The sequence below is a fragment of the Osmia lignaria genome, chromosome 15 (assembly GCF_051020975.1).
Source record: "Osmia lignaria lignaria isolate PbOS001 chromosome 15, iyOsmLign1, whole genome shotgun sequence".
Lineage (NCBI taxonomy): Eukaryota > Metazoa > Arthropoda > Insecta > Hymenoptera > Megachilidae > Osmia > Osmia lignaria.
Window position 1 is genome coordinate 3,347,832 of NC_135046.1, and position 25,037 is coordinate 3,372,868.

General features: G+C 45.2%; 1 protein-coding gene across 7 annotated transcripts in view; it reads left to right on the forward strand.

The window, feature by feature from the left end:
* The window catches only part of Prosap (SH3 and multiple ankyrin repeat domains prosap), a 94,140-nt gene that overhangs the window by 17,827 nt on the left and 51,276 nt on the right, over positions 1-25,037 (forward strand). For 6 of the 7 annotated variants that reach the window (XM_034340802.2, XM_034340807.2, XM_034340805.2 and 3 more), the window contains exon 2: positions 15,574-15,635. The gene's annotated coding sequence lies outside the window, so the exon portion shown is untranslated. Of the gene's footprint in view, positions 1-14,144; positions 15,243-15,573; positions 15,636-25,037 lie in introns of those variants that run through there. The other variant, XM_034340803.2, reaches the window with a different exon arrangement.

Sequence of the window (25,037 nt, forward strand, 5' to 3'; positions counted from 1 at the left end):
TTCACGAAGGGTTGCGAAGTAGGATGTAACGCAATACGTGGTACGTCGCGACTGTAGCATTTAAAAACAATACAATTAAAATTTCTATAAATATATGTATGTCCAATTTGAGCGTATTTAAGAGTTAATTGCTGTCAATAATCTAGATTGCTTCGAAAGATAATTTTCAACGTCCGGTTCTGGAAAACTTATCGTTTCTGTGCCAGTAGCTCGATTCATGGAATTGAACCTTCCGGTTAATCGCATCCCGACTAATCGAAACTTTTTTCCGGTTTGCCTATCATTGCTCGAAACGTCGGTTTGCAATGCGATACCGCCTTTGATACCGATTACGAAGGCCAGATAAAAAGCACAGAGAATCATCTTCATACTTGGGAATCGACGTACTTTACATTTTAAACAAATTTTCACTACTTTGAATAACTATCTGTCAGTAATTGAAGCAGCGAACAAGTATACCGATCCACGGCTGTAATTACAATTAACGAGGATAACGGCTTCGCTAACTACCGATCCCAGGGATCTCATTTCCTCTGGAAAGATTTATGAATCGATCCGCGACCACGATCTTTTCTCGCCTCGATTTTCTTCAGAATTCCCTGATTTCGTTCGACGCGTTTTTTGGTTTTTTCAACTTTCACAAACGATCTTTCTCTCATCCGGTGACGATCGGAGGCATCTGGTTACGCTTTAGACCATAAACATTGATAATTTCCCGATGGCATAAATCCGTGCCGGTTTTTTTCCGTGACTCTGCGGTTGAATGGCAAACCGATTTCGAACGCGTTACGATTTTCCATTATATCGTGTCGAAGCGGTTTAGAAAAGAATCGCGTGCGTGGTTGGAAGATAACTCGCGATCCAGACGAACGGTACCTTGTTTTTGCATTTAAAGCGAGTCGAAGGCTCGTGTCTTCGTCTGTCCGTTTCTTGCATCGTAAAGTACAGTGAAATCGGGTGCAAAACCGATTCGAGACTGGTTTGCCAGCGAGGAAGGAAACAAATTTATCGCCAGGAAAAATGTAGCTTTTTCTTAACAAGTGTAATCGTTTGCAATTTGTAACAGCGCGCTTTTGTTACAAAACATTTTATCTAAAATTGCTCTGCTTCTAATTTTCTGGAATGGTTTGAAAGAAAGAGAGAAAAAAAAAAAATATTTTGATTGAAATTCCGTAAATTGAGGAGCGAATATAGTTTGTACATTGCTCGGTGGATTAGCCGAGGATTCCTGGCGTGGATCTCGGACTCCGTAGGCGTTCACGTGTACCGTGGCCGCATACCAGGCCAGGCTCACCAGTTGCACTTATTACCGGAGATTGTACGTTACCTCTCGTTTACATCTTATATGGCCGTGCGAGTAACGCGTGCTCCGCTCCGCGCCGTTTTCCTCCCGTGTGTGTATCGTCGAACTCGGCTGCAAATCTAATTAACCGTACTTTCGAATTCTCTCTCTCTCTCTCTGTTGATTATGCATTTCTCCGCATGCCAACTCCTCTGGACGATGCGAAATTAAAAGTTTCGCTTTTCACTGGCTCGACTGAAAGATCGAAGAGTTAAAGGTATTTAGCGAAACGAAATTAAGAGCGCAAATCACATTTCCTTTCCCTCGTTGGTACAAGATACGGGACCGAAGAACAGAACGCGTTTTCTCGTTTCGATTTACGAGCGATCGATGCTCATTCTACTTTTTCTACACGGCCAGCGGTAGAGTAGAAATTGTTGGGAAAATTACGGCACGAGGCGCGCGTAACACGCGAACGATAGCCTCGCTGGTCAGATTATTTATGCGAATTACCGTTCTCGATGCTCGAAAAACCGTGTCGGTTATTCGTTCGTAAACAGCGGAGAGTATCGAGCGTGCACGCGATTCATTGAAACGAAATGAGAGCTTATTTGCTGGCGGTACAGTGTTTTAGATTATTCTTTTTCTCGGATTCGATGCCGATGTAGCATTCGATTCGCGTTTACGTCCATATCAACCTTCTCGTGGTCGCGAAAATGTCGCGGAAGAAGAACGCGTTCGAGCAACAACCTGTCCTCGTTAGGTCGTTACGCCCTTTTCCTTCGTTTTCTTCCACTCGAGATAATTTCCAGTTTGTCTCCGCTTCGGACCAGCCGTGGCGGACTTTCCATCGGATCACGCTCCAGTGCATCCTCACCCGAGAGTATACAATCTTCGTCTCCTCCTATCTTTTTTTCGCTTATTCTCGCCCCGTGCAATTAACCCCCGTGCCTTGCAATTTTTTTCCTTCTCTCTTAAACGATCAAACGCGCTAAAATTAACCATTCACTTTGCCTAAACGTCGACAAAAAAAATATGCTTTTCTATGTACAAAATTTATTCCGCCATCGCGACCGCAACTCGTAGGTCTAATTTGCACATAAATTTACGCCACCTTTGTCCTTCCTAACGTACCGGTTCCTAAATAGTTTTCCACTAATTTCCACATGAATAACCCTCGCTCGTTTGTCACGCATTCCTCAAGTATCCGGCAAAAGTAGACTAAACTAAGATCTACGTTTCGACCAACTGTTATCCTAACATTACTTTCATAAACTTGATATTATCTCTTCGTAAGTCGGTATAAATTAATCCTTGTACAGGTAACCGTTCATCCAACTACTGGTTGAAGTTTCAATATTAAAAATTCATAATTTTCCTCTCACTTTTTATCTGGTTACACATTGTTGCTTCTTAAACTCTGCCTTTCACCCTGTCGTTGCATCTTGTTCATTTTTCCTCCGCTTTCTTCTCTTCTCTCTTCGAAAATCATAGATACATTTAGAAATTAAGCAGAATTTTTCTCTGCATACAGATTTCCCGATTTTTGCTCTGATCGATGACTTTCTCGTCCAGGAAGATCGCAGCGATTCGTTCGTCTCAGGGAATTCCACTACGTTACAGAATCACCGAGTTTACAGACGGTTAGGATCTCGCGCACGACGTTTTTCGTCGCCACGAGGTCCCTGCCTGGTGTGATGTAACTTAGTGGATGTTTCTGTCTCGTACTTTCGTCGATCATGTTCAGGAAGAGGTCTGTGTTCTCTCCTCCCGAAGAAAGATCCATCACGAGGAATCGGAGGTGTTATTTTCAGTGTCGAAACGATACTGCGACGACGTTGAACGATTTTCAACGATTTTCAACGATTTTCCGATGGAGCGTATTTGCGTTCGAACATTTTCACGGTTAAACCTCGCGAGGAATTTAATTTCGATGCGAGCAAATGGGAGGAAATAAAGGACTTTCTAACGACGACACGCCCTGCTCTCGTATCCGCGAAAGTAACGCAGCAATTAATGAGAAACTGGCGTTTCGCCAAACCCGCATCTAACTCGGCTTGTTTCCCGTCGAAAGAGTTAGCGATATCGCGACCGAGCATCGTTCACTCATTAACCGTCGAGCGGAAAAGAAAAAAAAGGTAAAATTCTGTCACACTAGCGCATTATAATCAAGGCCCCCGATTCGTGCCACGAGAAACTACTAGAGCGTAATTTCTAATTTTTCGCGAAAGTAGCTTTCCTCAAATTCTTTTTTCTCTGTCGCGTGAATCTTTGATGCCGGCACTCGAGAATCTGTCGCGTTGAAAAATCGTGTCAAGAGCCAACGAAAAGTCTGGTATTTAAATAAACTCGTTGGTGTGCAGCTCGTTTACGTACCAAGTTTCAGCGGGTGTGCATGGGACGGTTGTTTATTTTCCGTTCGCGCAACTTGCATCACTTCCGGCCCCCAGCCCGTGTGCTCGATCGTGTAATCCGTGAACGATAATTAACACATGCTTCCCCTGTTCGAGCTGAGAGCTTTAATTTCTAATAAATTATCCTCGCGTTTCTTTTTTCTTCCTCGCCGTTTTGATGCCCGAGAGTTCATTGTTGAATCTGTGGCACGCGACCAACGAGCAGTCTTTAATTGAGAGCAACGGAAGCGTTGCAGGTAGGTCAGTGAGCAGATATAATAATGACCGATTTTCCTATTAAACTCTGTTGCTTCTTTTCCGCGTCGAAACGACGAGTTCGATTCGCAACGCTAGATTTAAATTGTAAAATAAAATGATAACAGCGCGTCTTGGTACGTATGTTCGTTCCTGGCGTGGCAGTGAACGTATTAAACGTCGAATCGATGCGAATGCAATATCGAAACAGGTTCAGGAGGAACGATGGGGTTCGATTGGGTCGCGATTCTGCATTGTAATGCTTGGTTTAAGAGTGATGACCGGGAAAGCGGGAGCACGCGATTCAGAAACACGCTTACGTCGTCTTAACGGAATCCCCGAGACACGGTGAAAAAGAAAGAAGTCCATTGCCGGCGAAGAAAGAGGTCGATATTCGGTCAGGGTCGATCGACGTGTCCCTCCGTTTGCTTTGTGTTTCTCTGTCACGTTTAACGACCGCTTTCCCAACTTCCCCTTGACCAACGCGCTATGCAACTGCTTTCACACGCAAAGAACGATCGTTTTCTTGGAAATGTCAATCGTATCTATAGATAGCTCGTTAAAGAAAAATGCAGATCGTTCTCTATTTAGTATATTAGGAATTGGAAACGAAACACCCGTATACGGGTTATAGGGTGCCGCGCCATGTACGATTATTACTACTTGCGGCAGTCGGTTTGTTGCGTGATGTATGTTTCGAAATTTATTTGTAAATATTGTGCGAAAAATAAAACTGTTCTTTCTGATATGTATTCTACCCGAATGTAATATTTTTATTTTATTTTATTTTAATAGACGGGACAAGTCCCATTAGTGTACATAAATGAATTTTACAAAATTTTACAAAAGCAGGTGACGAAAAGAAAAGATTATAGGTAAAAATCTAAGTGTATACAAAAGGAGTTTGCTATGCAACACATGCGATTTACAGGATCATATGCAGAGAAACCAGATGTATAGCGATGCGGGTGAAAAGTTCGCAAAGATCTAACTGTTCTCATTGGAGCATAGAAATTTATCAGCTCGAAAAGTTATGGGCAATAGATAATACCATTAATAAGTTTAAATAGGAAAAGTAGATCCATTCAAGCGACTTGAAATTGAGTTCGATCATCATTGGATTGTAGTCATGATCTGTAAACGTCATTGCCTTACCTGATTTAAAGACCGCGTATCTCAGAAACTTATGCTGCACTCTCTCAATTAATTGCACATATTTAGTTTGATTGGGCGATCAGCCCATTGATACGTAATTATTTTTCAGTCATTTCGATGAAACCACGTGCGCTGGTCTGCGATACCTTTGTGTCGTGAAATCGAACGTTGATATGTAACAATATATTCCAGCAGAGCTATTAGCAAACGGGTCCCTTGTCTCTTGTAGGTGAACAGACGCGTCTCATTTCGATTGAAAAGTATTTACTCGCCGGTCTATCCCTTCTGGCATCGCACGCGTACTCGAACGAGCAGCGTAAAGAAACAGCGTGGGTCGTGGGTAGTCCCTCCACCTTTCCCGTGGGCTCACGGGGGCCATAAATCCATGCCGTTCGATTAACACGTCCCGATCGCTGGCTGTCCCCTTTTCTCTTTACCATCTGGAACACCGCGTAGTTCCTTGTCCAACCCCTTTGAAGCAAACTCGCGACCTACCATACGCCTATCAACGACTCCGTTGATAAGCCACCTCTAATTTATTCCTTTCCTATAGGATAACTGCCTACCAGACTTCCCTTCTTACTTTTACGTCTTCGCGCATAGGCGCCGGTATTCAAGTTTCCAATAACGGTGCTGGGTCTACAGAGACCCTGGACTTAACTTATATTCGTTTTCGAAGCTAGCAAGCATTTAAATCGTTAATTTTGAAACGTAGAGAAAGGAATTTCTTCTACCCTAAAGCGGCAATATTTTTCCAAATTCGACAGCGCGACTCGTCATCGTGACGCGTTAATTTTCTCCGTTAGACGCCAGTGCACCCTTCGACTCTTTCCACTATTGCAAGCACACTCGTGTGTTGGATAGAAGAAATAAAAGAAAAAAGAAAAAAGGAAATGTCGGGGAACGCACGCACAGGGTGACTAGGTGATTTACGAGCGGCGATTTCTCGTACTCGGACCCTTCTCGTTCGCCCCGTCGATCCTCGCGATAGATTCGACGATCGAGAAGCCCTGCTCGACGAATACGGACAGGATTAACTCGGTGCCAGTCAATTTTCGCGGCCAACAACTCGCTTCGAGTCGCTTTCTTTCTTTTCCCTCGCGGGAGAAATTAATAGCACCGTCGAATTTGACTTACTCGCGGTATTAATAAATTCTCATGAATAATAGCCGTTCACTCGACGTGTCTGTACGCCTCAAAGTACATTCTCTCTCGCTGTCGAAGTGAAAAAGTTTCATCGTACCGCGTTGCTAACGAAACGGCGATGAAGGAGAGTCGATTCGTCTTCGGTGGAACGTGTATCGCGAGGATCGAAAGTATTTCGCTGATTTGCCAACGAGTCCTCGAAAGAAATTGCTCCGTGTTACGATCGACGGAATCGTTGAGAAAATCACTCGCTCGTAAAGTGGAAAGCAAGATGTGCACGGCGGTTGAGTTTTTGAGAGTACCAGACGATTTTCTTCGCGGTCGTCGAAAGTTAAACTTTTATTCGTTCGCAGGTGTACGGGATACGAGAAAGCGTATACCACTTACAATGTGGGTATTCGGATTGTTATTGGCGAGCGTTCAGAAAACCGTGACATCATTTTTTACACGTTGCGCGTAAGCGGCTCTGTTGGATCGAGCCAGTCATTATCGTGTTATCTCGATCCGTTGCAACGATTGTCGTTACCGTGATTATTATTTAAGGCCGGCGTTAGAGTCGCGAGGAAGGGCCGATCGAAGGGAACGTTTTCGCGAAAGGAAAATCTCCGTGAAATCGTAAAGTGGAGAAGATACGGCTGCGTTCCATTCCCTTTATATCTGTTCGTTTCTTAGCCGCGTTTCTCGATCGTTCGTTTGCTCCGCAGGAAGAGCCCGGTGGGTGGATGTAAAATAGCGTACACGTACGCGTTCGAGGAGAAAAGGAGCGGGTTTTATTCGATCCTTGGCGGCGTGAAGTCACGCTGAAGAAACGAAGATATGCGAATGCTTCAGGAACGTTTCATGTTCGCTATTGGAAGTAACATTTGCGACGAGAAATTTGAAATACAATATTGCCTTGGAATAAGTTGCTTATTACGGAACAGGTATGCTATTCGACTTGGCATTGTTCCCGAATCGGGACCGAGCGGCACGGTATAAAGTAATCGGTCGAATATGCGAATTTATTTTTTTAAAAATGATAGAAGATGACTTGTTTTCTCGTTCTGCGGGCGATTTCAAATAAAGAAGAGGGAATAGCGAGTTGCTTATTTCGAGGCAGAGACCACTTGCTTATTTCAAGACAATACTGTACGTAGCGAAAGGGTTATCTATGGGCTCCAAGGTGACGCGTTCCCCTCGCTTTTCCTCTCCAACGAAAACCATTGACAATATTCGTTACGTCATCGAGCGAGAACGAATGAATGAACGAAGAAGGCCGCGTTCTCGGTCAGTCGACGATGAATGACGCTGGTTAATCGCGAATCTGGAGTACTACTCGTCCGCGTGATTTAAAAGGTCGAGCAAACAGGATGGGTATCGCTGCGAAATATCCCGTTCCCTCCCTCCTCGTGTCCACCTTTCATACTCGAACCGATACCACTCGAATTCAAATTGCCCGATTAATTAATTACGAGAATGCGCGAGCTTTGATGGTTCCGAGAAAAATACTGTTGATCGAAGTGTTTTCATTCGATGCTTGAAAAAATGTTTTAAAGGCACCCAACAGTCATTGTAACGCGCTCGAAGGAAAAGTTGGCTTTTATTGCTTTCCTGCGTAATTGGGAAGTCCCTGGGAGGATCGATCGATCGATCGATACCGCGGTATCGACGCCGCTATCCCCGTCTGCGAAACCTTGAAATTCCACGGATTCCTGCGATACCGTTTGGCGTATCCTGCGTACGCAAGAGCTTCTTTCGACACCGTCCAGGACTCTCGGAGATCAGTGGCGTAGAGGTAGGATGTAGTTTTATCTAGAAATTGAAAATGCGCACGATCAGGCGATTGACAGTCAGCGAGCGCGAACGCTGTCCCGAGAAATATTTCTTCGAATGGAATACTCGACGGGGAACGAAAGTAAAAGCAAGGAGGAAGATCGATCGGACAAACAGCAGGTATATACACGGCAACTCCCTTGCTCGATCTATCTCTATCCGCCACGTAAAGGCATAAATATTTACGGAAAGTCGAGGAAGAAATGTTTTTCATAAAATATTCATTAAGCAGATGGGATCGCAACCGGCTCGTGCTTACGCTATTGAATTTAGGTAGATAGCGTGTAAGCTAGCCACGAACCATCCCTACCTACACATATCTTTAATATCTCAACGACGAATCGACATTCATTAGGACGCATTGCCGTTCTTTCGCCGTAGGTAACTCGAGGGAAGAATACTCGAACTGGCGGTAGAAATCCTCGAGACTGATTATCCACGATTATACTCGCGATTTTTCTTCACCGTTACGCCCTGCAGAGACTAAATATCCATTACGAGGCTTTTAAAAACACGCGCTGGTTCGATGCTGGTTTTCCTTTGCTCGATGGCGATAGGTGGCACACGATAAATCTTGGACGGAATCGAGAGCGAGTACGGAGATGTACCTTCCGGCGAAATTTCACCTTACGCAATTAACCAGGCGCGGAGACTCGCAGCCGATTACGTGAACGGTGTTACGCGGTGATCTTGCACGCACCTGATCTTGCTGGCTAACCCGACGAAACAAACAGTAATAAGATTTAATCCGAAGAATGTCTTCTGGCACGATTGATCGGGAATAGACGGTGATGAAAAAGAAAAGGATTCGGAGAGTCTGTTATAGGGTATTATCAAATGGCGAGGCTGGTAGAGACGAAGGAAAAGTTTTACATAATACAAACAGACTGGTTCGCCAGAGTCGGGGGGGATTCAACGTTTGCTGGAGAAGAGGTGGATAGAAGCTGGCTGGAACGGTAGGTGGGTGAGTGGGTGAGTAGGTAGGTGTGCGCGATCTGGAATAGTCGATTTCTATTCTTCGTCGCTGCCTCATCGGCCAAGCGTTTTCCGATTGCCACTGGAATACAAACCGATTCAGCTGGAATAAGCTTTGCAAACAGAGAGTCTACCATTCCACTTCAAAGCTATAGTTACCTATTTCTTTTCTTTCCACGAGTATCACAGAACTTTGTGTTCCTTTATCGAGGCTGTGCACAAACAGGGTTTGCAAAGCATATTTTAGTAATCTCTTGCGATAGAATTGGTTCGATCGAGGAGACTTTGTCAGAAGGTAGGAGGAAGCGAACGATGCAACGGATGAATGCCACTTTACGCATCGAATCGATCGATCGATTCGATTCGATTCGTAGCAAAAGAGGATCCGTTTCGCGATTGAAAGACGGCGAACGCGATTTGTCGCGGGAACAAGAAGCTTCGAAGTGCTTCTATAGAAAGGGAGATACAGAATGGGAGGTGCGAATACCTTCTATCCGGTGAAGAGGACAGCCTCTTCTTACAGCGAATTATCACGTAACGCGGTTGATAATCCGCGAGCAGAAGGTGTACGCGGGAAATCGCGGACTAATGAGATTCCTCGTGAGATCCCTGCGATAATTACGCGACAGCTTCCCCCGACTCGTTATCGATTGCTTAATGAACACGATCCTCCGGGTCCACCGAGCTCATTGATTTCTCTTCCGCCCCAGTTAAGCTTACCAACCGAATATGAATAGTTCGGCAAACAAATTTGACCCAGAAACATTGTGTTTCGATTCCCCGATGAAATTAATTAACCTGACTAAATTGGTCCAACTTTAAGTTCACGCGAAACTATCTGTTATATTGTTCCTCGATAGAATGCACCAGCATCGTGGATGTATATAATTCACAGCAGAAGGAAAACGAGAAGGAACGTTTCCCTGTTTACGATCCTCGTCTTACGCAATGTCCTCGTCTCCGCCTTTTTCATTCAGTCATTGTTTCCCCCGGGAAATTGGGGAACCGTGTTCCCAGAATCGTTTCGAGACACCGTATACTTCCTGCACAAGTTTCAGACTCTTCTCGTTCGGTCGAGATTCTTTATCATTGATTTGATATAGCATTACCCGTCTAGCCGGCGAGTCATCGTCATTAATTCTCGGTTATATTACTTTTCTTTTCCCTCGAATCTTGGGAGGCAAGGTGTAAAGCTAGTGCCATTTAAAAAGTTCACGTCTGGTACGTTCGAGGAAAAAAAAAATGTCCATTTTCATAACTCGCGTAACACGAGACGAAGATTAATTGCTATTACCAGAAGCAATTAGCGACCGTTACGTGTCGGTATTATTCGGTGAAAGTGTTGAGAACCTCCATACGTTCCCTCTATCTCTCTCTCTCTCTATATCTCGTTTTCCATTAATCTCCTGACTTACCTATTTTCTTTTTCTTCGCGAGGATTATCTAGCGGAAATCGGTCTTCCGATATGATATATCTCTAACAATCTGCGTTCACCGTTATCAGCCGAACAACCAATAGGTATTTTAATCGACTCCTTTTCTCCCACCGAATTTCGTGGATTCGAAATCGTACCACCTTGTTAATACCGATCCATCGGTTGCGTAATCAGAAAGCGGTGCTGTCCACCAGGTGAAAGAGCGACGAGTACCAAGGTAACTGTTGGAACAATTGAAAAAACGAAAAAAGAAAAATAGGATTCGTTAATTATTAAAACTGTCATCGAAGCTGGCAAATTACTCGGCGAGAAGACGTTCACTTCTCGCTTTCATTTCGACGTAGCAATAGGTTCCGCTGTTTAACGGCTCGCATCGCGGTAATTTCAAGGCAATTAGGATATTCGTGGGAACCTCTTCATTAAAGAATCATTAAATGATGTGACGCGTTTGCAGAAACCGGTCCCCGAACAGATATCTGGCTAGTTTAGATAGATTATAGAAGGATATTTATACGGCACTTGTGAACGCGGCATTACTCGCATTCGAATTGGAGAAGGTTCGAATTTCCTATCGTTCGAACGGCTCGATCAACTAACCGAGTACAAATTTGTCGAGTAATCAGGTGAAACGGATCGGTTCGCTATTATCTCTGATCGAAGCTCATTCGGTCGCACGAAGCTTCGATAGCTCGACACGAACACCACGGACCCCGATGGACGGCTATCGATTTTGCCTCCTCTAATGTTGCACCGTTCTTTCTTCTTCCTTGATCCATTGACAAACAATATTTTTTATTCAAACAGTTCACAGTGTACGTGATTGATTTATGAAAACATCGACGGCGCGTGATTGATTCATCGTGGTCAATTAAAATTTCTGTCACTTTTGATATATAATAAACAATGCCATTTTATTAACTTTTTCGTATTTCGAAAAGGATACATTCGTCGCGATTCTTATCCAGAGTCGATCTGTTGGTGGAAATGAAATTCAGATGGTATCTCGATGCGATTCGAACGAGATTTAGGATCGAGGCGCGAACAAGATTATAAAGAACGAAATCGTCGCTGGATAAGCATCGAAAGGAAGGTTTCCGAGATCGTACAAGGTGGAAATTAATTAAGAGATCTTCCTGAGATACGAGCAATACTCGGTCGTAGCTGGAGATGCAAGGTGGATTGACGCGTGCCGCTGACACCGACATTCGCGTGGCTTGCAAAATGTCAAGTGCACGCGAGAATGGACGTTTCTCTTCATGTCTTGGATCGATCCATTCTTCGTCTTGGCTTCTAGAAATTCCTAGAACAAGAGACAGATTGTTTGCCAGACAATAGTCAGGCGTCGTTCCTCTGTCGCCTGTTTAACGAGTCATCGTGAATCTTCGGAAACGCGATCCGCGAAGATACTTTGATTTCTTTCAAGGTTTTAAAAGTCCTGAAAAATTTGGAGTTTCACAAAGTACCTAATTATTGGCGTAATCGAATATCGTGAATCGTTATCTAATTACGATGGCTGTGAAAGACACATAGGAATAACGAACCACCGATAAAGACCTGGTTAACCCTGAAGATCGTATCGCGATAAACGTCTCACGGATTAATAATACCGCTGCTGTCAGCCGTATGATAATTCACAATTAAAGTTAATACAGTACGTCCCGGTGTAAGGCCGTGATTACGTGTCTCCTGGCTGTAAGGGGCCATTGTTATTCAACGCGGTATCGCGAACCGCAATAATCACAACAGCGATAATAACAATTTACTCGTGTAACGGGGATCCTCTCGAGCCGCGCGTGCTTCTTCAGTCTTCCCGAGGATTTTCCGTTAAGAACGCTACGCCACGGATGAATATTAAAATTCATTCGGGCGAAGCGAACAGTCAGCCCGCTGCTTCCACGATGGAAACGGGCTTCGTTTTCAACATGGATCATCAAAGTATTATACCTGATAGTCTTTTAATCGCTTATCAGAGTAAGGGAGTTAATTGACCTACGTTTACGAGGCTTACTCTAAAATTATCCCAGAATCATTTAGATAGACATTTTCTTCGGATCTTAAGCTTTAAATTGATGCGTCGTAAGTGGCATTTCGTGACATTTTTATGTCATGAAATTGTATCAGAGTTGAAGTATCTCAAAATCGGTCACTGTTCGCTTTGATCGACAACCAGTCGTTTTGTGTTAAAAATATTTATGAATCGCATACGCAGTCGTTTTCTTGATACTGTAAGCTTTAAATTGGTGTATCCGAAGTGCTATTTTGGGATACTTTTGTGTCATCGAATTGCAACTGAAGAAACACATCGAGCGATTAACGGGTACACCTGAGTCGAAACGATTGTTTATGTTCTGACTGTTGCGTTAGCCATCGAATTTTCGCGAAAGCGACGAAATTCTTTCGGGATATGTTCGCCTGTTCGTTCTCACAAACATTCCTCTGCCTGTAATCCAATCCAATTTAGCAGGCAACGCGATATGAAAACTCGACGCCGCTCGGTATGCGCTTGTTGTAATTCTTATCTCCTTATCAGCGGAGGTGCTGCAACGCGTGCAGTCTTTCGTTTTCTACGTCTTTATCATAGCCAGGCTTTTATAACGTAACACGTAACACATCTAGAAACGTTTGCCGTACCGATAACACTGTCTATCCTCGAGTCTTTACCTGTAAATTAACACGTGGTCACGTATGAACCGAAAGATTATCTTCGAAGCGCGTGTTGCGCGGAATTTTCGTCAAATGAAATAGTCTCTGACTGTAGGTCTGTATTAAATTCGACACCGGATGCAGTCGTGCTAAGGTCCTCGTCCTGTTTCCTCGACTATTCTTCCCTAGCCCTGTTACCGTCTGAAGCGTCGAATCGTACGGTCGGACGAAACGAGCCGTGGTTAGAGGAGTTTCGTGAACGCAAAGTCTCGCCACGATTTCCTGCACGATCTATGAATCGTTCTTGGAAAAAATTCATCGGGGTGGTCCGGTTTCGACACGCCACCACGATCTGGTGCTTTCGGTTCGCATCGATTGCAGTGCTTGTTGAAAAATAAAATCGAATCATCGTCGGTTCCTTTCTCGGTTCTCAGCTGATGATTAATAGCCGCGCGAAGGAACGTTCTTTCATTTTTATTTTCGGTCTACGTTCGATGGGATGATTGTTTGAAAAGGGATGCATTATTTGATAAAGGTAGAAGGTAGACAAATCGGTAGCGTTTTCTCGGCAACTGGAAACGCCACTTCTCTGTAACGTTTCCAAGGAAATGGAATTCTTTATCGCCTCCGTCTTTGCCTTTGCAAACTCGATCGTTCCCGAGCGTCTGCTCTTTTCGCTCTATATACTCGGAATCTCGTGCGAAGTGATCGCATAAACGAAAGAGATGATCCTCTTCTCCGAGTATCGCTAAGTCGCATCTCCTGGCAAACGTTCTCCTAGTAAGAAGTCACGCGATTGCGCTTCTGATCGCGAAGCAAAAGTGCTTCGAGCATTCGTTTCGAATAGAACAATTTCGCAAATTGTTTATGTTATTTCTCGTTTCTCCGCCGACGTATATACGCGTCACGAAACGGGTAAACTCGACACGTATCGTTCTTATCGTTGAAAGCAATTCAAGCATCCAACTTCCGCTGAATCCGTTTCATACGGCCAGAGATTGTTTATTCTGGACCTATCAGGGTCCTAAGTCAACTCGCACGACGTGTATCGCGGTGCAATAATAAACATAGCTCACGCACTTTGATGATGCCCGCTCGGTTTAGATATCTGGCAGATTGGTCGAATCTGTTCGCCGCAGTTAATGAAAGCTGACTCCGTTTCGGAGAGCGAAGCAAACGGCTTTCGTGTACGGTTCAGCGATCGTTGGTAGTCATCCTCGATAACGGCAGGGAAGAGATAACCTACCCGAGAGAGATTCCTGGATCATGGGGAGCGTACCCTCGTGAAAATGTCCCCATGGTAACGTCAGGGTTGGAGGGAAAATCTCGCGGGCGTGTAAGTGCCTCTAAACGTGCCTGGAAGACAGAGCCGTCGTCGTTTCTACGAGTTTACGGCCAGGTCACGACCGCTTCTTTATCCTGGATATAAAGTTGGCAATAGAAATTCCTGCAACGGGGGAAATTCGGAAATAAGGAAGATGAGATCGTAGCTGATGAAGCTGCGTTTTATTTTAATTACATCTAACGAATAGGAGACGCGTTTCGTTTACGAATGGTCCATTCGCAATTCAGCGACGATTCATCGGCGACGTTGAATTTTCTTGAAACACGCGGATCGACGACAGATAGATCAAATTTTATTTTAATTACATCTAACAAATAGGAGACGCGTTTCGTTTAGAAACGTTTCATTCGCAATTCAGCTGCGATTCATCGGCGACAGATAGATCAAATTTTATTTTAATTATATCTAACGAATAAGAGACGCGTTTCGTTTAGAAACGTTTCATTCGCGATTCAGCTGCGATTCATTGGCGACGTTGAATTTTCTTGAAACACGCGGATCGGAAAAAAGTGTAGCGGATCGGCGACAGATAGATCGGTCGGCAAACTCGGCTAACCGAGATAAATCGTCGTCGTAAATCCGAGGAGCATGTTTTCTTGGCCTAATCCGTTTACGGATCACCGGTAAGCTGATTGCCTGCAGCTACTCGAGAGAATAGTCGGTCGCTAGCCTGCTCGCGGTTTGCCAACAGTTAACGTACACCTCTCCTCGTCAAAGTGGAAAGTGCAAAGTTCAGTCTGAAACATTGTCAAATTTTCTGTAAAGTTATATGTATCCACGATCGAGAATCCAGCCGGAAAGTAAGTTTATTCGCAACTTTTTGAAATCACCTTTTCTTCCTGCAATGGCCGGAAATTCGTTGGTCAACTACTAGTTTCTTATTTCCTTTACGAAATCTTCAAGGGTTCTTGCAGCGCGCTGCTACTTTTCATGCTACCGGATATTTCTTTTGTACGATGTCTCTCAATTCAGTTTGCATTATAAATAAGGATAAAGTCTATTGAATAATGTACCATAGTTTGAAAAGGAGTTTTTGCTAACGGATCGGTTGAAACTTGGCCAGGAAGTTCCATTGTCAGCAATCTGTAACGGTGATTCAACGATTAAAAAGAGTGGCTTGTTCTGTTTCAGATGCTGCGTTCGCCGCACCGTCCTCCACCGTGTCTGACCGGCGAGATTGTGCTCCGATTATGGTGAGTAAATGCCTACCTATCAATTATTTATGACGAACCGTTCTACCATTCAATCCGTGGCTGCGTTTCACCTCTTATCTCTCGAACGAACGTCTACAAGAAAATTTCGATCTCTTTCGCGAACGTGAATTTACGAGAAAGATTCGAAAGTTACCAATTAACTCGAGTGCTGCGTATCGTAAATTTCACGAATTATTAAATTAGAAATTGTAATTCCGCGTGTTTTCTTCTCGGAGCGCGGTAAAAGGAAAAATTGTTATCCGTCGGAATCGCGAAGAAAACGCGAAAGTCGCGAATTTATTTGCGAGCACGATATTTTCGAGTATGTTTGAAATTTCGATGATATCTATACGTAGCAGATGGTAATCGAAATAGTTGCAGCGGCGATGCAGCGTATCGCGTCGCGTCGTTTTCTTCGTGGCGAGATTGTACGCGCTCGATTTACCGTTACCGCTTCTCGGGATGCCGGAGAACAGAGTGCAGCCTCTAATCTTACCGCACCGGTCGTCTAATTAAAAGCTTCGAGAAAAATTGCCATTTGCCTCGAACGGTAGATCCGCTGATAGGCCGACACCTTGACGCCGCACCGTGGCATTCTATCGCGAGAACTCGACCGTATGCCTCCGCGATCTACGGCTCCGCACACCACGCGTACAGCTACTTGTACGCACGGTACAGTTACGCTTCCTAAGACAATAAGAACCTCTACTATTGTAATCTCGCTGTACATATCTGGTCAACGCGATTAACTCGAATCCTTTCGTGAAATCCAGTTTAAGAAACGCCACGTTGCCACACGAATGAAATTTCAAAGTGAAATCCGCATTTTCCATTGCAAGATACCGGCCGGAAATTTGGCCTTTTCGCGAATCAATGACTGGACGTGGTCGTGGTCGAGACCGTAGAAGGGAAAAGGATCGTTGTAACGATTATACGGATGGTACGTGCACGCCTTGATCGGGTTGAATTAGCACGATCGACGCGTGTTCGCGAGCACGTGCTTCGAATCGGAGAGGAACGTTCGTTTGAACATCTTCCAACTATCGTTGGATAGTTGGAAATAAAAAGGAAAGCTCGCTAGCTGTCTCTTCGATTCTGCTTACTTTCCATTTGCGCCGTGCTTTTCCATGGATGAATGAATATTTTATGGCGAATTTCACGCGCCGCGAAGACAATAGAAATCGATTGTACGTAGTTGGACGTGTGCCGGAATCGCTGAGGGGTAGATAAGTGTTAGGAAGCGAGGATCGATCGGTTTCTCGGCGAATATGGGCGTTCTCGCATGATTCAGCTAGCTGGAATTTCGCGACACGCGATACCGGCTTCACCCGGCGGTTTATTAACGCGCCGCGGGTAATTCTGACCACGGGCGGGCATTAGAAATCCCGCAGCCTTCCGAGCGCACGCTCTCGACTCGACCGTGAAAGGATTCCGATTGCAAGCCTGGCCGTTTGCTCGTGGAATCTCGTCTGACCGAGGCAACGATATCCTGGCTTGATTTTACCTACGCGTACCGTGTTCTTTCAACCCTTTGACGACCATTACAAACGTCTAATTATCTATTTTACTCCTTATTCTCCGATACGCCAACCCCCTGTCGCTAATTTGCAAACAGCGATCACGGCGTACGATCGCAATTTTAACTTGATTTCGTGAACGAGGTATCGATATCTTTACACGTTTTACCCGTGTCCCTTGCGTGTGTATCAACGAATGCCGGTGAATATTTTTCCATCCCATTCGACCGGTTTATTCTATTCGAAGGCGAGAGTGAATGGCGCCGATTCCCATAGTCGGCCAGCAGACCGGACAGAGAACTCTTAATATCGAGGCTCGTGGGACGATTACGCGGAAAGTTTACGGTAGAGGCAGCAAGAACGTACGATGTGTACCGTAGGTGTACACGCCGGACAGAACCGGTCCCTTATAATTACAGGGTTTAAGACGGACAGGCCGATGTACAAGGGTACGCACCCTGAATAAACCGTACGTAGAAGCTTGCTCCTCTCGACGACGTCCTTAATTTCGTTCGAGGATCGTCGAAAGAAGGTTGAAATTTTTAAATTGGCGAATTTGTAACGTGCCAAGAGGATAGGCCGAGCGTTTTGGTGATGATTAAACTATCGGAATTTACTCATCGAGCAGTAGGTAATTTGATTTTTACTGAATCTGATGCGTACCTTTAACGACCGCACGGGTAGAATGATTCGCAATTAGGGAAATAAGATAAAAAGCTTTAGAGTTGCTGCTTCCTGATGGCAAGAAAGGCTCGGAGTGCAGAGGGTTAAAAGGTTAACGCACGTAGCGAGGAATCGAGGATGACGTCGCAGGAAGCTTCTTCTCTGGACAAGCGTGACAGGGACGCGGGGTTCGTGGCACGACTTCAATCGGCAGCCGTTCGCTGCGAGGAACACGCTGTCGTGACCCGTCAGCTTTTCCATTGCTTGTGTTCTTCGTTACTGCTATCCTAGCGTGATTTCGTGTCCTGTACGTTGCATCAACCGCACGCTAAACTAGATACAACCGTTTGACAGGCGAACGACGTTCGTAAAAATTCCATTTTTCAGTAGCATTCGAAAACTTTGAAACGAACACCGTGAAATAGGATAATCTCTGCGTTCATTTTGCCAATTTGATCGCAAAAATCTAATAAAATCGAGCGAACGCAATGTCGTTCTCCCTTGATGGAAAAACGACCTACGGTAATTATTCGACGGCCAATAATTAATTCACGAATAATTAATTCGATTAATCCCTCGAAATCGAATTACCAATAATTGCTTTAGCAACCCCATGAAACAATGGCCGATTGCCTGGCTAATTTGAAATGTAAATAAATTAGCGGGGGATTGACGATGAAAAAGCGCAGTGTCTTTCGTTCGGACAAGGTTTTTCATCGGTCAACAGAGGTGTCGAAACGAACGTCGACGGTAGGATCGAACAAAACCGACCCCCCGATATAGTATACACGCGTCGAGAGAGCGATGGGTGTGGTCGATATATTCGGTTCTCGTTTCTCTCCGGCCCTTTTTATTCGGTTAGCCGGGACGCGAAATCGAAGGGCTCTAATTCTAACGCCGCGGATCAAAGAGACCCGCACCCGCCTAGCTCATTAGTCGTAATGATGGCAGGCTCGATGTCTGGAATTATCGCCGATAGACTATTGCTCGATCACCCGGAGTGGCGAGGATTCGCGCCACGCCGTGAATTAAAGGTAAAAAGTGATCCAAAAACGAACACTTCCCTCGGCCCTTTTCGTTCGCCGGCACCTCGAAAATTCTCACGGTCGATCGTCGATCCTGGAATTCAAGAAAACGTGCCGTATCGATCGACGTTTTTACGATGTTCCGAAGGAGATTGAAAATAAAAATGGGCTTCGAGCCAGTGGGAATCGAGGAGGGTGATTAACCCTTTGCATCGCCAATGGATGGAAGGGTGAAAGAAAGGGTGTTTGTTTTATGGTTCGATGGATCGGTTTGCGTGCAATGTTTGCGTTTCAGGCTAATAGCTTTCCAGTTTTATATTATCGATGGGGAAATGCGGTGTGCTACGGCACTTCTACTTTGCAAATATACAGGGTGGATCAAAAGTTATTTCCTAAAAGTAAACAGGGGAATGATTGAAGGGTCTTCGGATAATTGAAATAAATAAAGTATAGACGTTGCGTTGAAAAGGGGTTAAAGCTGAATTCCATGGTACGGCTGGGCGCGAGCGTACCGTTGCCGTGGCACGAGATAACCGGTAATTGCCTGGACGGTAACAGTAACAGTGTAACTGACCTACAGACTGTTCCACACCTGGATGCACTTTAAAACCTCGAAGAACGATACTGGATACGGTCCGGGATGATAATTTGCTCGCCATTCCGATCGTTCCTCGAAAAACGTTCCTCCGGAGGAACGGTTAACCGTTCGAACACGATGGAAATTTATGAAACAAGTCGGAAGTAATCGTAATCTTGATGCATAATTTTTCACTTGCCAGTAATTAATTAACCAACAGGTTCATTGTGATTAATATCGTGAGAACTGCTTTTGAAGATTGCGGGGCCTGTTAACGAGCGGTAGTAAAAGTAACAGTTTGTAGAAAACGGAATACGAGTTTCATCTTGCACGTGATCATCTTAGCAATTACCATATTACTGATAATTCTACCCGCTTGTATATAAAATTGAACGCGCTGTCATCTTAACCGGTAATTACCATTTATGCATTATTCATTCGCGCGGAGACTCGCGATCGTAGAAAAGCGAACATCTCTGTCGTATAAGGTAATTAAAAAGAGAATCATCCAGGCTGACGACGAAATCCTACTGCCTTGGAAATTCTAATTAACCGCTCGACCGTGTCGAAACCTCTCGATCGCCTCGGTTCTCACACTTCCCTTCGAAACGCACGAGCGACCCGAGATTCCCAGAAGGTTGCAGGAAAATGCAATCGGCTGCATTTTCTGCGTTCGCGCGTCGATGGAAAGGAACAGGAGGACAGGAGCGTTCCTCGGATCACCGAAAACTTCTTGCTTGTTAACGAAGCAACGTGTTTCACGGCTGAGGTAATTTGTAGCTCGATCGAACCGCTGGAACCTTCTCGAGTTACGCGAGAACCACCGACACCAAGGGTAGCGTATTCACGGTGCGGATTCGTTCGTTCGTCGAACGATTCGAAACGAAAGGAAACGCGAAACTGGGCCGTGAATGGAAAATCGCGGGAAAGCAGGAAGCGTTACTCCGTGGCCGCAAGTCGAACCGCGAACCGATTGCTCTCACGGTGTTATCCAAGCTATGTACGATCGTTTACGAGTCACAAATACTCCTCGCCCTTGCTTGTACGCGTTTTCGTTCATCGAAAACTCCCTCGGGATCGGTATTTCCTCTTTCCCACGTCTGAGAAACGTGGCGCGGCCCGGCGGGTCGGCGAGAATACCATCCTCCGGATAGAAAACGCCGCTTCGAGGAGCCAAAGAAACGCTTTCGTTCGCGTATGCATGCCACGCGTGGCGGGTACGTGACATAATCGGCACGACACGCGTGTACAACGGTGGCATTATACGGCGCGAACAATGGAACAAGCCGCGGTGAGGAGGCTCGACGCGAAAATCGTGCGTCAAGCAGCCGGATGTTGCTCCCGAAACCTGTCGGTAATTAAATTCGAGACACGCGGTCGAGCCAATCCCTCGAGAAATTTTTATCACCGCGAGACAAACTCCTTCGGAGGCGATTCGAGTCTAGTACGGCCTAGGAAGTAATTCGTCTGGTCAAATCGCAACTTTCTAAGCAGACTTTTCGTCGGCGCTTAACGTAAATCAGAAACAAGGATTGTCCGTTCGAACGTGGGACCCTTTTTTACGATGGTCTTTTGCGCAACTACGAGAACACCAGAAAGCAAAGGGGAACAAAAGGCCCACTTATCTTCGCGCGGGCACCGCTCGATCTTAATACTCGAGAACCTAAGGTTTCACCGAGATTAGGCGTTCGCTTGGTCACGACACCGGTTATCGTACCCGGCTTCGATAGCCAATGAAAATAATTGTTACGGTGGTGTGAGAAGCCCTTCGACCTGCCCTCCATCTAAAATGTTATTTTCTTTCGTGAGAAAAGAAAAAAAACGGCGAAGAAGTTGCGCTTGAAAAGTTTCCCGAGGGAATACTCCCGCAAACACGTCTATTTCGATACACTTTGGCCCGAAGCGTACGCAAGGAAAATTGAAGAAAATCGAGGGAAATTCAATCAAAAGCCAATACGTCTTGGCTGGTCAACGTATTGGCGCACGTAGCAAGTGGTACCTAAGGCGTTTGCGCTCCCTTTTCGTATCTCTCCTTATTCACTGTCCGAGGTGAATTTTTCCTCGACGCCAGTCGATCGAGTGAATTCACCCTGATGAATTTCTTTTCGACGAGGGATCTCCCTAGGGTAAAGTGGTCCGATGACCCAGATACGTCGACCAGTCGACGAGCGACATCCGTCAGACCGAACGATTTGTCGTTTCTGTCAACGATTTCGCGCAATTACTGGACGATCCTTTCGAGAGTCTTCGAGAAGCTTGATTTTCTCGGTGCAATCCTGTCGAATATTGGAAACTCGCACGTTCTCGTGGCAGATATGAAAGTTTTCCATGTTGGATTCAGGATTTTCGAAAGATCTGTGTCGAATCGAGGTATCCGAAGATTTAGCACGGTCTTTGGTGGGTTGTCTTTATTTTTATTTTTAAAGGCTTCGAGCCTTGGATAAGGATTATTCGTAGATCGAAAGCCGAGCTAGAAGATTTCCAAGAAATTCAAAGGGATTTACTAGTTCATCGTTCCTTGTGACAATTAGTTTCAGTATTATTTGCCGGTTTCTCTGGCATCGGTATCGAACCGGAGTGGAAGCGATGCTCGAGTCGTCCATTCGTTCTAGCATGGGAATAAGATGGAAAAGGAAAGGAGGATAAGGATAAAGAGGTGGACGGGGGAGGAGAAGAGAGTGTAAAGGAAAGGAGAGGAGACAGAGAGACACGAGAGAGCGTGGCGTGACACGTCGTGATCGGTAGAAAGAATCTCGTTCTGCAACCCGGAAACGCCGTGACTAACAACTCGGTATCACGAAGGTGGAAGAAAAGGCTGAACCCTTCGGGGTGGATATCTCCTCCGGGGTCCAGGAGGGTCATCAACCATCGGGCCGCCATGCCGGGCACAAGGATCGAGCATTATTATGACCAGATCTAATTGAAACTCCACGGCTCGGCTCCGCTTCGCTCGACCAGCAACAACATCGAGAGAGACGCCTCGTGGCTGTTGGCTGCGTGTTCGCCAACCCACTCTACGGTATTGCTTCATTAATAGATCGCGTCTTGGTTCGGTTAACACCGTTGACTGCCACGGGGGTCACAGCTCACTACCACTTTAATCAGCTTATTTGAAAAAAAAATCGAACAACGAATGCTCGTCTTAAACGGCATTGAAATTGCTTTTGTAATTTGAGATAGGAACTTGGACAATTTCATTTAGCAATTCATCCCTAACATGGTCACCGGCCGCAGAGGTGAATTATTATTATTAACCCTTCAACGGCTTGATTTACAAAATTATTTCACTACACGAAGGTATCGTAAAACGTACACGCGACCCTCCATCAACGTTCTAAATAGAAAATGGCAGGTTCTTAACTTCGCGACGATACTCGCTGTGTAATACCTTTGGATAAATTATTCAGTATCGGGTGTCGTTCTCGGGGGGGTATCCTCGTGTTCCTCGAGTTCAAAGTTCCTCCGTGGTTGCGTTCAACCGCGCCACCATCAAATACAACCCCTCTGACAGACGCTGTCGTCTTGGATACTGAAAGTCTGTCAGCGTCGATTCTTTCCGCTCTAACGAGTTAACGACAATAACGCACCGTTGCCTTTTCTCTCCCTCTTTTTTTTTCTATTCTTGCCTTTTCGATTTTTTTTTTTTTTTTTTTTTCACCTCCGTTGCCTTTATCGATGCTCGGTGGATCGGACAGGGCGCCAAGGAGCTGGCTCGAGACAAAGAGGATCAGGGACCTCGACCGCCGACCTGCTTCCTCTTGCTCTTTTATTTACGATCGTGTCACGAATGAACGCGTGTCATCGAACGAGATCGTCTGAAACTGGTCTCGTCATTTTCCTATTATTATCTATTTACATCTCTTCACTATACTTTTTAGTCGAGTATCAATGCAAAAAAAAAGTTGCATTCTTTTTGACACGCGTTCAGAATCAACTCTGGTCGGATTCTCGAGTGCAACCCCTCGCGCTTGGTTGATTCACGAGCACCCTCGTCCCTTCGTTCTGATTCGTTAGTCCTCGAGAACAACGCGCTCTTCAACTCTGGTGGTCTTCAGGAAGCGCATCCCTGACTTCTCCGCAGAGGAGAACACGTCACCGAATTTACGACTTTGCAACGAGTTAATAACGGGCAGTCCTTACTTCTGGTTGCGTTTCAGCCGTCTGTTTCTCTTTCTCTTCGTCATTGTCTCCCTTCCTCCGTGTATTTCCATCCGTGAGATCGATAGTCTGGACCAGAACACAGGGCCGGCCACTAAAGGGGAGCGTGAACCCGAAACGTCAATTAGAAACTACCCTTCTGGGGGACTAGATTATTCAAGTCTTTTTCTTTTTTCTTTTTTTTTCTTTTTTTTTTTTGTTTGAAGACGATCACACGACTGACGTGCGCGAGGAACGTTGATTTCAGGGTTGGTGGTTTCAACCCTTGCCTTACGAACCCCGTCACTTAACCCTCGTATGTGCGAGCGTGCACATTTGAAAAATAGCAATAAAAATAATTTTCTCCTGAAAGCTCTCGCGTGGATCGTAAAGTCTTGTTAGTAACACGGCGACTCGGGCGTGCTAATTAAAGGCACAAACAAGAAGCGAGACCTTTTGTTGGGGTACAAAAAAGGTGATTGAATTTTTTGCGTTAACCACGCGTCTTGGAGGCAACAAGCGCGCGTGGCACGGGCTTTAAACAAGACTTTAATCTATCCAAAGCGATCGTCGCGCGAGTTGGTAGCGACACGCCACGACTACCATTAATTAGCACAGAGCCGGGCTACTTCGTTACAGGTAATTACATTAACCGTGTCGTGCGTGCCAATATAATGCTCGCTCGCGCCCCATACGCGCGCTTTCTACAGCCTTTTTCACAGGGGAAAAGACCGATGTAGTCATTACGCTTGATCAAATTACCGTAGAGAGTAAACTTTTTTCCTATCCTTCTATTATGCAAATTAATAGACGATGCGGATAATTAGATTCACTCGGATGATTCCTGGTTCGTAATCAACTGTCTCAGCTACTAGGACATTACATCTGTCATCCTGTTCTCTAGATATGAGAGTCCCGAGGCCATTCTAGTAATTAGAGCCGCGTTGACAGATTATGCTCGTGAAAATTGTCAAAGTAATTTCAATAAGAGCCTCCCACTTTGGATAATCAACTGTTTCCTTTCTTTGAAAGGCGCTGTACGCGCGCAAGCGTGTATTTAGCCGTAAATCCGTTCAGATCAAGGCAGATAGGTCGATGGTGGTGTATTAAGAAGGCAAGTTAACTACGTCGAGCGTTTATGGAAGGAACAGCGACAGTTATTAACCGCGAAGTCGTATAATCCGGGTCCTCTTCTAAAGAAGGGCTTAATTTTATGTGCCGCGTTACGTCCTCGTTGTAACATCGTCTCCACCAACGGCCACGAGAAATTCTTACGACCGATGCAGAAACCGTTAAATCTCTTTGATTCCTCGGTAACGCTTCTTTTTCCTCCCTTGCAAATATTTCGGTATAAAAATACGGTCTGGACAATGCAGTCTGTTTTGTTTCGGTGAAGAAAGTTTTCGCGAGATCCAACGAGGAGGAAAGTTTTTAGCCCGTTTTCTTCGCAAACAGCCCGGCACTTCTCCACTGTTAGGACAAC